Below are 14,921 nucleotides of genomic sequence, written 5' to 3'. Positions count from 1 at the left end.
TTCAAGAAAACAGCCCCTTCTGAGTTAGGCCCAAAGAAGACATAGCAAAGCATTCACCAATCTCACAGACTAATAAGAGATAACAGGCAATTAGAGGAGTGTAATAAATGCTCAGACTACATCAGAGAAAATATGTCACTGTGGATAAACCCAGACTTGGAGTGTTAGGAGCACGAAATGTTCTCAGAAGTGATACCCAAGAGCTGTTGAAGAATGAGTAAGAGCCAGAAAAAGTTCTTATTGAGCTTTATTATTTTTAAAAGTTCTTATATTGTTGGAAGCAAGAATATTTGGAGCAGAGAATGTAAAAAGCATGAAGGAGCAAAAAAAGATGGCACCTTCCGGGAATGAAGAGAATTGCAGTATTACTGGAGTGAAGATTTACAGGTGGAAGGAGCCTGGCGAGGCATGCCTGAATCAGACCCTGCAGTATTCTGCAGGTCAGACACAGAACTGAAGGGACAAACCAGTGGAGAGCCCAGTAGACAGAGCTCTGGAGCCATCACATGGAGATGAGACCTCAGTTCAGTTCAGTACAGTTCAGTCACTCAGTCGTGTCCAAATGTTTGCAAATGTTTGCAATCCCGTGGACTGCAGCACACAAAGCTGTCCATCACCAACTCCCAGAGTTTACTCAAACTCAAGTCTATTGAGGTGATGATGTCATCCAACCATCTCATCCTCTGTCATCCCCTTCTCCTCCTGCCATCAATCTTTCCTAGCATCAGAGTCTTTTCTAATGAGTCCATTCTTCACATCAGGTGACCAAAGTATTGGAGTTTCAACTTTAGCATCAGTCCTTCCAATGAATATTCAGGACTGATTTCCTTTAGGATAGACTGGTTGGATCTCCTTGCAGTCCAAGGAACTCTCAAGAGTCTTCTCCAATATCATAGTTCAAAAGCATCAATTCTTCGGTGCTCAGCTTTCTTTATAGTTCAACTCTCACATCCATACACGACTGCTGGAAACACCATAGCTTTGACTAGATGGACCTTTGTCAGAAAAGTACTGTCTCTGCTTTTTAATATGCTGTCTAGGTCATAACTTTTTTTCCAAGGAGTAAGCATCTTTTAATTTCATGGCTGCAGTCACCATCTGCAGTGATTTTGGAACCCAAGAAAAGAAAACCTTTCACTGTTTCCAGTTTTTCCCTATCTATTTGCCATGAAGTGATGGGACCAGATGCCATGATCTTAGTTTTTTGAATGCTGAGTTTTAAGTCAACATTTTCACTCTCCTCTTTCACCCTCATCAAGAGGCTCTTTAGTTCTTCTTCACTTTCTGCCGTAAGGGTCATCTGCATATATGAGGTTACTGATATTTCTCCCAGCAATCTTGATTCCCACTTGTGCTTCATCCAGTCCAGCGTTTCTCATGATGTACTCTGCATATAAGTTAAATAAGCAATACTTATTTAACTTATACAATATACACAGCCTTGATGTACTCTTTTCCCAATTTGGAACCAGTCTGTTGCTCCATGTCTGGTTCTGACTGTTGCTTCTTGACCTGCATACAGATTTCTCAGGAGGCAGGTAAAGTGGTCTGGTATTCCCATCTCTTTCAGAATTTTCCACAGTTTGTTGTGATTCCCACACAACAAAGGCTTTAGCATAGTCAATAAAGCAGAAGTAGATGTCTTTCTGGAACTCCCTTGCTTTTTCAATGATCCAACGGATGTTGGCAATGTGATCTCTGGTTCCTCTGCCTTTTCTAAAACCAGCTTGAACATCTGGAAGTTCACGGTTCACATACTGTTGAAGCCTGGCTTGGAGAATTTTGAGTATTACTTTACTAGCACGTGAAATGAGTGCAACTATGCGGTAGTTTGAGCATTCTTTGACATTGTCTTTCTTTGGGATTGAAATGAAAACTGACCTTTTCCAGTCCTGTAGCCACTGCTGAGTTTTCCAAATTTGCTGGCATATTGAGTGCAGCACTTTCACAGCATTATCTGTTAGAATTTGAAATAGCTCTATTGAAATTCCGTCACCTCCACTGGCTTTGTTCGTAATGATGCTTCCTTAGGCCCACTTGACTTCACATTCCAGGATGTCTGGCTCTAGGTGAGTGATCACACCATCATGATTATCTGGGTCGTGAAGATCTTTTTTGTATAGTTCTTCTTGTATTCTTGCCACCTCTTCTTAATATCTTCTGCTTCTGTTAGGTCCATACCATTTCTGTCCTTTATTGAGTCCATCTTTCCGTGAAATATCCCTTGGTATCTCTAATTTTCTTGAAGAGATCTCTAGTCTTTCCCATTCTGTTGTTTTCCTCTATTTCTTTGCATTGACCACTGAGGAAGGCTTTCTTATCTCTCCTTGCTGTTCTTTGGAACTCTGCATTCAGATGGGAATATCTTTCCTTTTCTCCTTTACCTTTCGCTTCTCTTCTTTTCTCAGCTGTTTGCAAGGCCTCCTCAGACACCCATTTTGCCTTTTTGCTTTTCTTTTTCTTGGGGATGATCTTAATCACTGCCTCCTGTACAATGTCACAAACCTCTGTCCATAGTTCTTCAGGCTCTCTATCAGATCTAGTCCCTTGTCTATCTGTCATTCCCACTGTATAATCATAAGAGAGTAGACAGAATGAAAAGCACTATCACAGAAAACCAATCAAACTGATCACATGGACCACAGCATGGTCTAACTCAATGAAACCATGAGCCATGCGTGCAGGGCCACCCAAGATGGACAGGTCATGGTGGAGAGTTCTGACAAAACGTGGTCCACTGGAGAAGGCAGTGGCAAACCACTTCAGTATCCTTGCCTTGAGAAGCCCACGAACGGTATGAAAAGACAAAAACATGAGACCTCAGGCTTTACACAGACCAGAGAGAGAAGGGAAGGGAGGTTCAGATGGTGAGCTATGACAATCCATGATGCCTGACATCAGACAGGGAAAGCCAGGAGGTGTGGCTCCAGGTATGCCATACTTGGAAAAAGTATCTACCAGCAGTCGCCTCCCCCTTTCCCCTGGCTTGTTCCCACAGCGCCCCCTGCAGCCCTCCGTACCGCAACTGCCTTCCTTGCGTGCGTTAGTTTAAGGTCTGTCTTCTCCATCTCGCCTGGCCTGACCAGTTCACTCCCGTCCACCCTGCAGACTGGGGTGATCTGCCAGTCAGACCCCAGCAGTACTTGGCCTGAGAACACAGCCGTCAATAACACAGGGCAGACCCGGCCACCGGGCACCTGGAGGTCTGGGTGCAGAGAAACCGATGATGGACGCCACAGGAGGGAGTGGTGGCGGGGGCGGGGAGGGGCGGGGCAGAACAGGGCGGGGCTGGAAGGGGTGGGGCGGGGCTGGAAGGGGCGGGGCAGAACAGGGCGGGGCTGGAAGGGGCGGGGCGGGGCTGGAAGGGGCGGGGCAGAACAGGGCGGGGCTGGAAGGGGCGGGGCGGGGGCTGGAAGGGGCGGGGCGGGGCACAGCAGCCAATGCAGAGTGTGAGAGGGCAGCAAGGGAACGAGATGAGCCATTTCAACACTGGAAAATCAAAAGATCATATACACTTCTCTATTCTGTTTCCTAGTGACCTTCATTCACTCATTCATTCAGTCTCTTGTTTAAAAGAAAAGTCGCTGAGCACCCTCAGGACAGGCACGATGTTAAGCACAGGGTATACAGCAGGCAACAAGACAGCCCGTGTATCTCTTTTTCAAAATCAGGGCATCTGCAGTCCCAAGAAAGAATGTCCCCTATTTAAAGCATTTAACTCCTTGTCAGCAAACCCAAACAAATCACTTTAATTCCTGTTTTGAATGTGACCCCAGTGAGCTCCTTGTTATAAATCAGAAACCTCTGGCAAGAAAGAACAGAGACCAAAAGTTCTCCTTGAAGGGAAATCTAATCTTGATGCCACATTTTTAAAATCAATTACATTTGCTAACTCATGCTAAATTAACCACAGAAGAAAGGCTTTAATTCTGCATACCCCCGATTCCTTAACCACTTTGAGCCTTTGAAGATGAATTCATAAAGACAGGCTTAATTTGTCTGACTAAGAAGCTGGGAATAACTATTCAGTATATCAATATAATTACAGCAACATTAATTTTCAAATTACATCCATCAGTGACAGTAATTAAAAATAACACATACCTAATATTCACTTTTTTAAAGAGTGTCCTGAAAAGGGCATGGCTGAGACGGGAACTCCACCCGCCTGCACCAGAGGACAGTGCAGTGTGTCCCCTGGACGCTGACACCTGTGCGGTTCTCTAGAAGCGGAGCCAGAGAACAGACCTGCAATTGTCTTCAGCACAGCAAAGAAGCATGGGAGAAAAGAGTCTGCAGAATGAAGAGGACTACATGGCCTTAAGAGCAAGACTGCAAATCCTTTCTGCTAAATATTTATCCTTTCCAAGACATTGCTCAGATTTCAGATCCCTTCATCCAGTCCACATGCATTTCTAGAACACCAACGATAGGCCAGGCACCATGTCAGGACTGAGGAACAAGCACTGAACAAGTCTGACCAGGTGAGATGGAGGAGACAGCTGATCAACCAGTAAATACAAGAAAGACTGTTACTACTGGTGACTACTTCCTGCTGACCTTTATTCACTCACTCATTCAAAAAAACAATGCAGGGAATATTATGGGAACAGGAAGAAGAGAAAGGAGAGGCAACAACAGGTTTGCAGATAATTTTTCCAAGAACTTGATGATATAATCTAAGACAATTTTAACTTAAAAATTCAAAATATATATTGACATTCAACAGTTAATATTTTTAAATGCTCATCCATTATTTTAGCCCTTTATTAATCCTGACCACCAAAAAGTGATGGTAAAACATTAAACTTATTCCCAACATAGCAACGCCACCACCCCTTCCCACCACCACTGTTTTTGGCTGTGCCGTGTGGTATGCACGATCTTAGTTCCCTGACTAGGGATCAAACCCGATCCCCTGCACTGGATCACCAGGGAAGTCGTATAACCCAATATTTTTAATTTATCTTTTCTCAAGTCTTAAAAAGAACGAATGACCACATAAAATGCTAAAGATGACCAACAATTAGAAAAGCAAACTACTTCCCTGACAGCAGGACAGAGCAGCATGCTAACTGCTGAGACCCTGGATTTCAGTATCAGACGATCATGGCTTCGGCTTTGTCACTAACAGTCAGTTATTAAAGCTGTCCAAAGCTCAGTCTCCTCACTGAGTTGTTGCAACAATTAGAAGAAATCATGCATGTAAAGAAGTGGACATCATGGTTTATACACAGCAATGTTTCCAATGGGGGGGGGGGAATGACGAGCACAGAGCAGTGAACCATCAGGAAAGGTTCACCTTTAACTTTAAACACCTAATAGTACCCAGTTAATTTCAGCAAAAGCAAAGAAGACTGTCAGCAGATGGCTTTAGTCTGAAGCTAGCAGTGAAACACCTGGTGGGGACCATTTGCGACAACATGCCAAAATAAAAAGCCTCATAAATTTTATATATGGGATAAATAACTTTCTACCTGCGGCTGTGTATCTAAAGGTTGCTTATTTCAATATGCATTTCCAAATGTATATATAGGCTGTTTTCAACTTCTGCCAACATGTAACAAGTGACAAGGGCTTAATCATCAATACTTGGTTTTAAAAAATCATAAGAAGCAAGGGTCATTCTGAGTCCCCAACCATTCGTGGGCACTAAATTCTTCCCTAGAGTATCCTTATTATCTTTCTCTTCTTGGGAAAACGCATCCTGAGACAAGAGGCAGAACCAGCAAGCTCTTCCTATAAACCACAGAACAAAAGTTTCCAAAAGTGGTCCAGTTTCCTTAAAGAGCCATTACTCTTTCCAAAGCCTGATGCTAACACACTTTGACAATCATACTAATTAGAAAAAGCTTTTTGTCAATTGTGGTCCTTAGCCAGATGGTTAATAGAGTATGCTTTTATCTTCAACATAAAGAGGTCTTTTTTTTTAATTATGTTGTCAGATGTAATTATAGAAAACTGGGAACAAATGAGATTACAGGATCTATCCTAAGGGGCAACTTAACACAACGAAGCACTGCGTTCCATTCTAGCAAATAAGGTCAGCTGGAGATGCTTTTCCTCCAATTTTAATGAACTGTATACAGTGTTTTAAAACATGTTTTTATAAAAGCAACAACTACTCAGTGAAATCTACCTATAACTTAGTAAGTGGAAATTTAAACACTTAAAAGTAGGCTCCATTCTAGTCCTAACATGCTTAAATCTTTAAAATATGACATATTACGAACATGTAAAACAAAATAGAAAATCATTCCCAAGATTTAACAGATTTTGTTTTGCCATATGTTGGTCCTTTAATGGACCGGAACCTGGTGGTCCGGAGTCGACGATGAGAAAGTGAAAGGAGGAAAGAGGCTAACATTCCCTGGGTTACGCAGCCAGCTTTCGCCCTCTAGGAAACCAGCCAGAAATAGAGAGATAAAGAGAAAAAGAGGACGAGAAAGAAAGACAGACACGGGGACCAAAGCTCTGATGGATCAAAGGTGTTTTAATCAACATGGCGTGGGCATATATACTGTAGTTTCTCTCAGCAAAGATAAAGATTAAAATTCCAGACTTACAAAACACAAGGCGATCCCTATTAAAGAGAGAAGAGGGTACTTATCACCATAATGAGAAACTAACAAAGGAAATGCCTGGATTCCTCAGCCCCGGGAAAGGCGTGCCTCTCCTCTTAATTCCTGAATATTCAGGAATTAATAAGGGCCAGAGGGTTCCTGACAGATCCATAACAGCACACGGGAAGCCTCCTGTTAAATGCTTCCTGACAGCCTTAATTTCTTCAGAGTGCTCTTTATTTTTCAAAAAACAAAACATTACAAGTAGAGCTAAACCCTATTCCAATCTCCATCATCTCTCCTTCCTCTGCACCCAAAAGTAACCACAGTCCTGAGCTTAATATATATTATTTCTGTGCCTGTTTCTGTACTTCTACTCTATTCATATGTATCAAAAAAACAGTACACACTAAGATGTTGTCTTAAAAGTTTACATAAGTTTTATGCAAATGTTAACACTACTATATGGAACATGCTTTTAGATTTTATGCTTTTTGTTTTTAGGTTTATTGGTGTTCACACATGTAGGTGCAGTTACATGCTAATAAATGTGAAATGTAATTCATTTATTTTTTATTGAAGTACAGTTGACTTGTCTTCTGCAGTGGCTCAGGGGTAAAAGAATCTGCCTGCAATGAAGGAGCCACAGCAGACGCAGGTACAGTCTCTGGCCAGGAAGATCCCCTGGAAGAGGGCATGGGAACTCACTCCAGTATTCTTGCCTGGAGAATTCCAAGGGCAGAGGAGCCTGGCAGGCTACAACCCAGAGGGTTGCAAAGAGTTGGACATGATGGAAGTGACTTAGCATGCACACACAGTTGACTTATTATTAGTTTCAAGATAATTCAACATAGTAACTTGATATTCTTATACATTAGACTCCATTCAAAATTATTATAAAATATTTACTATATTTCCTTCCTATGCTGTACATAACATCCTTGTAACTTATTTTATACTGAGTAGTCTGTACCAGTCACCCTATTTTGCCCTGATCCTAGCCCCTCTCCCCTCTGATGACCACTGGCTTGTTCCCTACATCTGTGAGTCTGTTTCTCTTTTGTCATGTTTAGGTTCCACATACAAGTGAATACATACAGTATGTGTCTGTCTCTTACTTATTTCCTAAGCATAATACCACCCAGGTCCCTCCATGCTATTTCAAATGGCAAAATTTCACTCCATTTTTATACAAGGAAAACAAAGCACTAATTCAAACAGATACAGCCCCCCAGTGTTCACCGCAGCTCTATTTATAACAGCCAGGCTATGGGAGCAACCTCAGTGTCCATCAAGAGTTGAATAGATAAAAAAGATGTGGTAGATAGATAGATGTAGATGCAGTGGAATAATGCTCAGTGATCCACTCATTCTGAATGCTGAGGAGTATTCCGTTGACATCATATATACCATTTTATCTTTTTCTTAGTTCTCTTTTTCTCCTTCACATCACTATCCCACAGAATATCTCTGTGCATGTACCCTTGTAAACATGTGCCAGGCTTCCCTAGGGGAGATGTCGAGAAGCGAAGATGCAGGACTACCTGGCACGCAAACACTCAATTTCCTTGAAAGTGAAAGTCGCTCAGTCATGTCTGACTTTTTGAGACCCCACGGAATATACAGTCATGAAATTCTCTAGGCCAGAATACTGGAGTAGGTAGCCTTTCCCTTCTCCAGGGGATCTTCCCAACCCAGGAATCGAACCCAGGTCTCCTGCATTGCAGGCGGATTCTTCACCAACTGAGCTCTCAGGGCAATACTGCCACACTGCTTTCTTGAGTTACTGTACCAACGTGGTGTTACTGGACATCTAATGCTTAACCACTCTGATGCCGTTACCTGTTGTCTCACTGTAAGTTCATTTGTGTTTACTTGACGCTAGGGAAGATGACCATATTTTCACATGTATCTGGTTTGGGGTCTTTTGGGAACTGCTGGTTCATATCCTTCACGCACGTTTCATCATTTTCTTACTAATTTGTAGCATTACAAATATTTTTACATATTTTGGGTAATAACCATTTGCAAATATGTGTGTAACATACGGGCTTCCCAGGTGCCACTAGTGGTAAAGGACCCACCTGCCAATGCAGGAGACGTAAGAGATGCACATTTGATCCTTGGGTGTTATTGTTCTTCTTATATCTTTTCTTTACGATCATTGCTTTATACAAAGTCTTAGTATTTTATCACTCATGTACAAGATAGGGGTTAAGCATACGGGTGACTGAGTCAGACTGCTCTGGTTCAAATCCTAACCCTGTCTCTTACTAGCCATGTGGCCTTGTATGAATTTACACCAAGTCACTCACTGTACCTGAATTTCTTCATCTATAAAAGAAGAATAACACTAGTTCCAATAGTTGTGAGAAATCAATGAATTAACACATATAAAGCACTAACAATAGTAGCTGGCATATAGTTAGCTCTCAACAAATATATTACAGTTATCATTATTCATATAATTATTTCAGCTATTCCCAGGTAGCGCAAGTGGTGAAGAACCCGCCTGCCAATGTAGGAGACATAATAGACTTGGGTTCAATCCCTGGGTCAGGAAGACCCCTTGGAGGAGGGAATGGACGCCCACTCCACTATTCTGGCCTGGAGAAAACCAAGGACAGAGGAGCCTGGTGGGCTACTATCTACTGGGTCGCAAAGAGTCGGACATGACCGAAGCAGCTTAGCATGCACGCATATGATATTTAGCATCAATTTGCCACGTTCCTTCAGAAACTCTACTGGGATTTTAAGTCACGTTAACATCTCACCAATTATACCTTAAAATTTACAAAGGGGAAGTTTTATCTTTACAACCCAGGGATCGAAGGATTACCGCCTTAAACAACCGAGTGATTACCTATGCTATCACGAACAGTGGTACAACCTAACATGTGCTTCCTGTCATTTATGGCATCACCTATAAAGTATTCCTACTAAATGTACTTAACCTGAATTTAACCAGGCATTTAGACCCAACTCCCGATTTTCAGGAAATATTAGTGATAGGGACCTGTCAAACTACATAAAGAAACAAACCTAGAACATGGGGTGTTCTAAAGACAGTGGCTGAACTCTTACAAGGTCACCGCCATGAGGATAAAAGAGGCAACCTGTTGTGAATTAACAGACCAGAGATACACGACAGTCAGAAGTGTACAGTTTGAAATGTACCTTGTATTGGACTCTAGTTTGGGGTTGGGGGTGGAATCTGTAAAAGTCATTTGTGGCATAACTGGGAAACTAGTTATTAGATCATATTATAGAACTACTGTACAATTTTCTTAGGTATAATAACAGTAGTGTGGTTGTGTAGGAGCGTGTCCTTATTTGAAGGAGATACATATTAAAATACTTGATGTCTATAATTTAATTTCAAGTGGCACAGCAAAACCAAAGAGCACAGATGGTAAGTATACCAAAGTATGACACATATCAACAACTTTGAATTTAAGCACTATGTATATGGTGTTCCTTTTAGTATTCTTTCAAATTTCTGTATTTTGTTCCATTTCTATGTTCTGCTTTTTTCCACAATAAAAAGTTGTAAAACATAAATTGTGTTAACTTCACAGATTGATTTGCAGAAAAGCATTATCTACACAGTATCTACAAACTGCAGGGCTTTCCATCTATTTCTGTCTTATTTTATGCCCTTCAATAAAGTTCCATAATTTTCCTTGCAAAGCCTTTTACGTATTTGTTAGATTTCCTCAAGATACTTTAGAATTGTGATGCTTTTGAAATTGCCCTGTAGATACTGACCGAGTGAACTGCCCAAATATTTTGATTTGTTTCAATACCTGCACTCCTTCTTGGACAGTAGAACTACCCGAAGCAATTCAAATAAGTCAAACTCAAAACCTCTGCACAGTCCCCTCGTGAAAAAGTCCGTTCTTTAATGAGCCTCTGCCGTCACAACACTGCTCAGATCCAGTGCCTCTCATATCCTCATTCCTATCACTCTTGTTTCTAGACCCTAATGGGTGTCCTTGCTTCCTCAACAACTCCCAAACTTACATGGTCAGATTAAACTACAAGAATCCTGACTATGCTGTGTTCTTCATCAAACTTCTCCAAGATCTCTCCAAACTGAATGAGTACGGTAATTGTGGGAGGCAGACTAACTCCCACAAAGCTGTCTACATCCTAATACCTGAGTGTATAAACAAGTTAGGTTCTATGGCAAAGGAAAATTAAGGATGCAGATGGAAATAGGGGTGCTAATTAGCTCATCTTTAAGCAGGGATGATCTTAAAAATCTTTAAATTCTGGATGATCCAGGTAAACACAACATAATTACAAGGGTTCTTGTGGAAGTGGAAGAGGGAGGCAGAGGAGCAAAGTCGGGGGAGCCATGACTCCAAAAGGATGGTGAGAGAGATGTCATACTGCTGACTGTGGAAGGGAAGGAGCGAGCCATGAGTTGAGGGATGTGGGTGGCCTCTGGAAGCTGGAGAAGGTGAGGAAAAGGACTCACCATGACAGTCTCCAAAAAGGAGCAAGCCCCGTCAACATCCTAAGGTTGGCCCAGTAAGACCTGTTGGACTTGTAATCTATCGCAAGAAGATACTACTGTAAGATAAGCATCAGTGTTATTTAAAGCCACAGAGTTTCTGGGAATGTGTTACAGTGGCAACAGAAAACTGATACAGCTGCTAGGAAGCTGCTGTGTGTGGCGCAGGAAGCTCAGCTCGGGCTCTGTGATGACCTAGAGGGCTGGGATGAGGGTGGAGGTGCAAGGCAGGCTCCAGGGAGGGGATATGTGCATACACAGGGCTGATTCACTTCATGGAACAGCGGAAACCAGTGCAGTACTGTGAGGCAATTACACTCTAACCAATTAGTTGTGGGTCTTTTAAAAGAAAACTAATATAGACACTCAGATTCAGGGTGAGAAGTTACACTTTTGCCTAACGCTATGTTCTTTTAAAAGGATTATAATCTAGTTTATAATTCTGTTGAAGGAAATAAGGAAAGGAGATTTATTATGCTGGCACAGATGAATGGAATCAGTTCTTTACTTCCCATCTGACTCTCGGTCTTTGGGGGAAATGGCAACCCACTCCAGTACTCTTGCCTACAAAATCTCATGGACAGAGGAGCCTGGCGGGCTACAGTCCATGGAGCCACAAAGAGTTGGGCATGACTGAGTGACTGAGGCCACACACACACTTTCTGCAATTTCTGATTCTGTTGGTCAGAAGCTGGAAGAAAAGAGACATATGGTGCCCTGAACTTAACTCTATTTCTCAAAATTTTTACTCATTTGCTCCCCCTAAAACAAATATTCATCAGACACTTCAGTGACCTTGGTTTGTTTGGTTTATTAATAAAGACAGGAATTTAGTATTATAAAGAAGATTGCTACTCTTGAACCTCAAAGTCAAATATAGCATGTCAATCACTAGCATGGCTATTAGCACCTGGGGCAAGGCAATTCTTTGCGTGCATGACCATTCCACAAGCTACTGGACATTAAGCATCCCTGGCCCCTGCACACTAAAGGTCAGACGACCTCCCTTCCAGGCCCCCATGTCTCCTGACAACCAAACACACCCCACATACATTTCTAAATACCCTTGCTCTGGGTCAAGAACCACCCACATGGTGTTCATTAACAATGAATCTAATCTACTTATGGCATTTGCCTGGCCTGTTCCTATAAAACTCACTAATGGCCTTACACACTATTCTGGCAAAATCAGGCACGTTTAAGACAATACAGTTTATAAAGAAACACAATGAGATGATCAGTAAAAAGAATACATAATGGAAATAGACTGGAGATGTTCACTGGGTTAGGAAAATAAAAATAGCCATTGCTCAACATTTTACAAAACAGAAGATCTGTTGTTCAGTTCCTAAGTCATGTCCTACTCTTTGTGACCCCCATGGACTGCAGCACACCAGGCTTACCTATCCTTCACTATCTCCCAAAGTTTGCTCAAACTCATGTCCATTCAGTCGGTGATGCTATCTAACCATCTCATCCCCTGTTGCCCCTTTCTCCGCTTGCCCTCAACCTTTCCCAGCATCAGGGTCTTTTCTAGTGAGTCTGTTTTTCACACCAGGTGGCCGAAGAATTATAGCTTCAGCTTCAGCATCAGTCCTTCCAATGAATATTCAGGACTGATTCCCTTTAGGGTTGACTGGTTGGATCTCCTTGCTATCCAAGGGACTCTCAAGAGTCTTCTCCAACACCACAGTTCAAAAGCATCAATTCTTTGGCATTCAGCCTTCTTTATGGTCCAACTCTCACATCTGTACGTGACTACTGGAAAAACCATAGCTTTGACAATATGGACCTTTGTCAACAAAGTGACGTCTCTGCTTTTTAATATGCTGTCTAGGTTGGTCATAGCTTTCTTCTGAGGAACAAGTGTCTTTTAATTTCATGGCTGCAGTCATCATCTGCAGGAATTTTGGAGCCCAGGAAGAGAAAATCTGCAACTGTCTCCACTGTTTCTCCATCTACTTGCCAGGAAGTAATGAAACCAGATACCATGATCTTAGTTTTTTTTGAATGTTGCATTTTAAGCCAGCTTTTTCACTCTCCTCTTTCACCTTCACCAAGAGGCTCTTTAGTGCCTTTTCTCTTTCTACCACTAGGGTACTATCATCTGCATATCTGAGGTTGTTGATATATCTCCCATATCTCCCGTGCTGGAAATCTTGATTCCAGCCTGCGATTCATCCAGCCTGGTATTTCACATAATGTACCCTGCATATAAGTTAAATAAGCAGTGTGACAACATATAGCCTTGACGTACTCTTTTATCAATTTTGAACCAGTCCATTGCTCCATGTCTGGTTCTAATTGTTGCTTCTTGACCTGCATACAGGTTTTGCAGGAGGCAGGTAAGGTGATCTGCTATTTCCAACTCTTTAAGAATTTTCCACAGTTTGTTGTGATCCACAAGGTCAAAGGCTTTAGCACAGTCAATGAAGCACAAGTAGATGTTTTTCTGGAATTCCCTTGCTTTTTTAATGATCCAATAGATTCTGACCATTTAATCTCTGGCTTCTCTGCCTTTTCTAAATCTAACTTGTACATTTAGAAGTTCTCAGTTCGCATTCTGCTGAAGCCTAGCTTGAAGGATTTTGAGCATAACCTTACTAACATGTGAAATGAGTGCAATTGTATGGTAGTTTGAACATTCTTTGGAATTGCCCTTCTTTTGAAACCGGAAGGAAAACAGAACTTTTCCAGTCCTGTGACCATTGTTGACGTTTCCAAATTTGCTGGCATATTGAGTGCAGCACTTTCACAGCATCACTTTGTAGGATTTGAAATAGCTCAGCTGGAATTTCATCACTTCCACTAGTTTTGTTCATAGTGTTGCTTCCAAAGACCCACTTGACTTCACATTCCAGGATGTCCAGCTCTAGGTAAGTGACCACATCATCGTGGTTATCCGGGTCATTAAGATATTTCTTATACAGTTCTTCTGTGGATTCTTGCCCCCTCCTCTTAATATCTTCTGCTTCTGTTATGTCCTTGCCGTTTCAGTCCTTCGTTCATAGGGATACTTCCTAAGGTCCACTTGACTTCACATTCCAGGATGTCTGGCTCTAGGTGAGTGATCACACCATCATGATTATCTGGGTTGTGAAGATCTTTTTTGTATAGTTCTTCTGTGTATTCTTGCCACCTTTTCTTAATATCTACTGCTTCTGTTAGATTCATACCATTTCTGTCCTTTATTGAGCCCATCTTGGCGTGAAATGTTCCCTTGGTATCTCTCATTTTATTGAAGAGATCTCTACTCTTTCTCATTCTATTGTTTTTCTGTTTCTTTGCATTGTTTACTTAAGAAGGCTTTTTTATCTCTCCTTGATATTCTATGGAACTCTACAAATCCATAAATCTGTTCTTTAAATACCCTTCCCAAGGTGACACTAACCGCAGAAAGCAATCGGAGGCGTACAGCTTTGTGAGAGCCTCAGACAGTCCCGACTATTTTCCAGGCCTATGACTGGGCCTGACTCCTCAGGCATCCACATAAGGCCTTACTCTCTGTTGCTCACCCACATATGCTTAAGGAACGGTACAGAGTAGAGGACTTCTTGCTACTTCAAACTGTAAATATGTATTTCTCCTTTTAAAATAAAATCAGTGCTCGGCATTTACAATTTTGGTCATTATCTTGCTGGGAAACAAATTAATTTGTGAAGCCCGCTGTGAGGGGTCTGACCATATGACATGACTCATTGGCTCAAAACCAACCTGAAAAGCCAAGAATATATGATGAGCAGGTTTTACAAATTGCTCAGGAGATGCTCTTAGAAAAAACAAAATAGCTCCTAACCCAACAGAAATGAACCAAGAAACAGTAACACATATAGTTTCCT

The 14,921-nt window shown here is 41.8% G+C and overlaps 1 protein-coding gene across 5 annotated transcripts in view; it reads right to left on the bottom strand.

Annotated features, from left to right (window-relative positions):
* The window catches only part of FHIP1A (FHF complex subunit HOOK interacting protein 1A), a 297,893-nt gene that overhangs the window by 78,949 nt on the left and 204,023 nt on the right, over positions 1-14,921 (bottom strand). The gene's annotated exons all lie outside the window — the stretch shown is intronic.

This window comes from Muntiacus reevesi, chromosome 13 (genome assembly GCF_963930625.1).
Source record: "Muntiacus reevesi chromosome 13, mMunRee1.1, whole genome shotgun sequence".
NCBI lineage: Eukaryota > Metazoa > Chordata > Mammalia > Artiodactyla > Cervidae > Muntiacus > Muntiacus reevesi.
The sequence above is the reverse complement of the archived record's forward strand: the minus strand, read 5'-3'. Positions and strand labels throughout refer to the sequence as shown.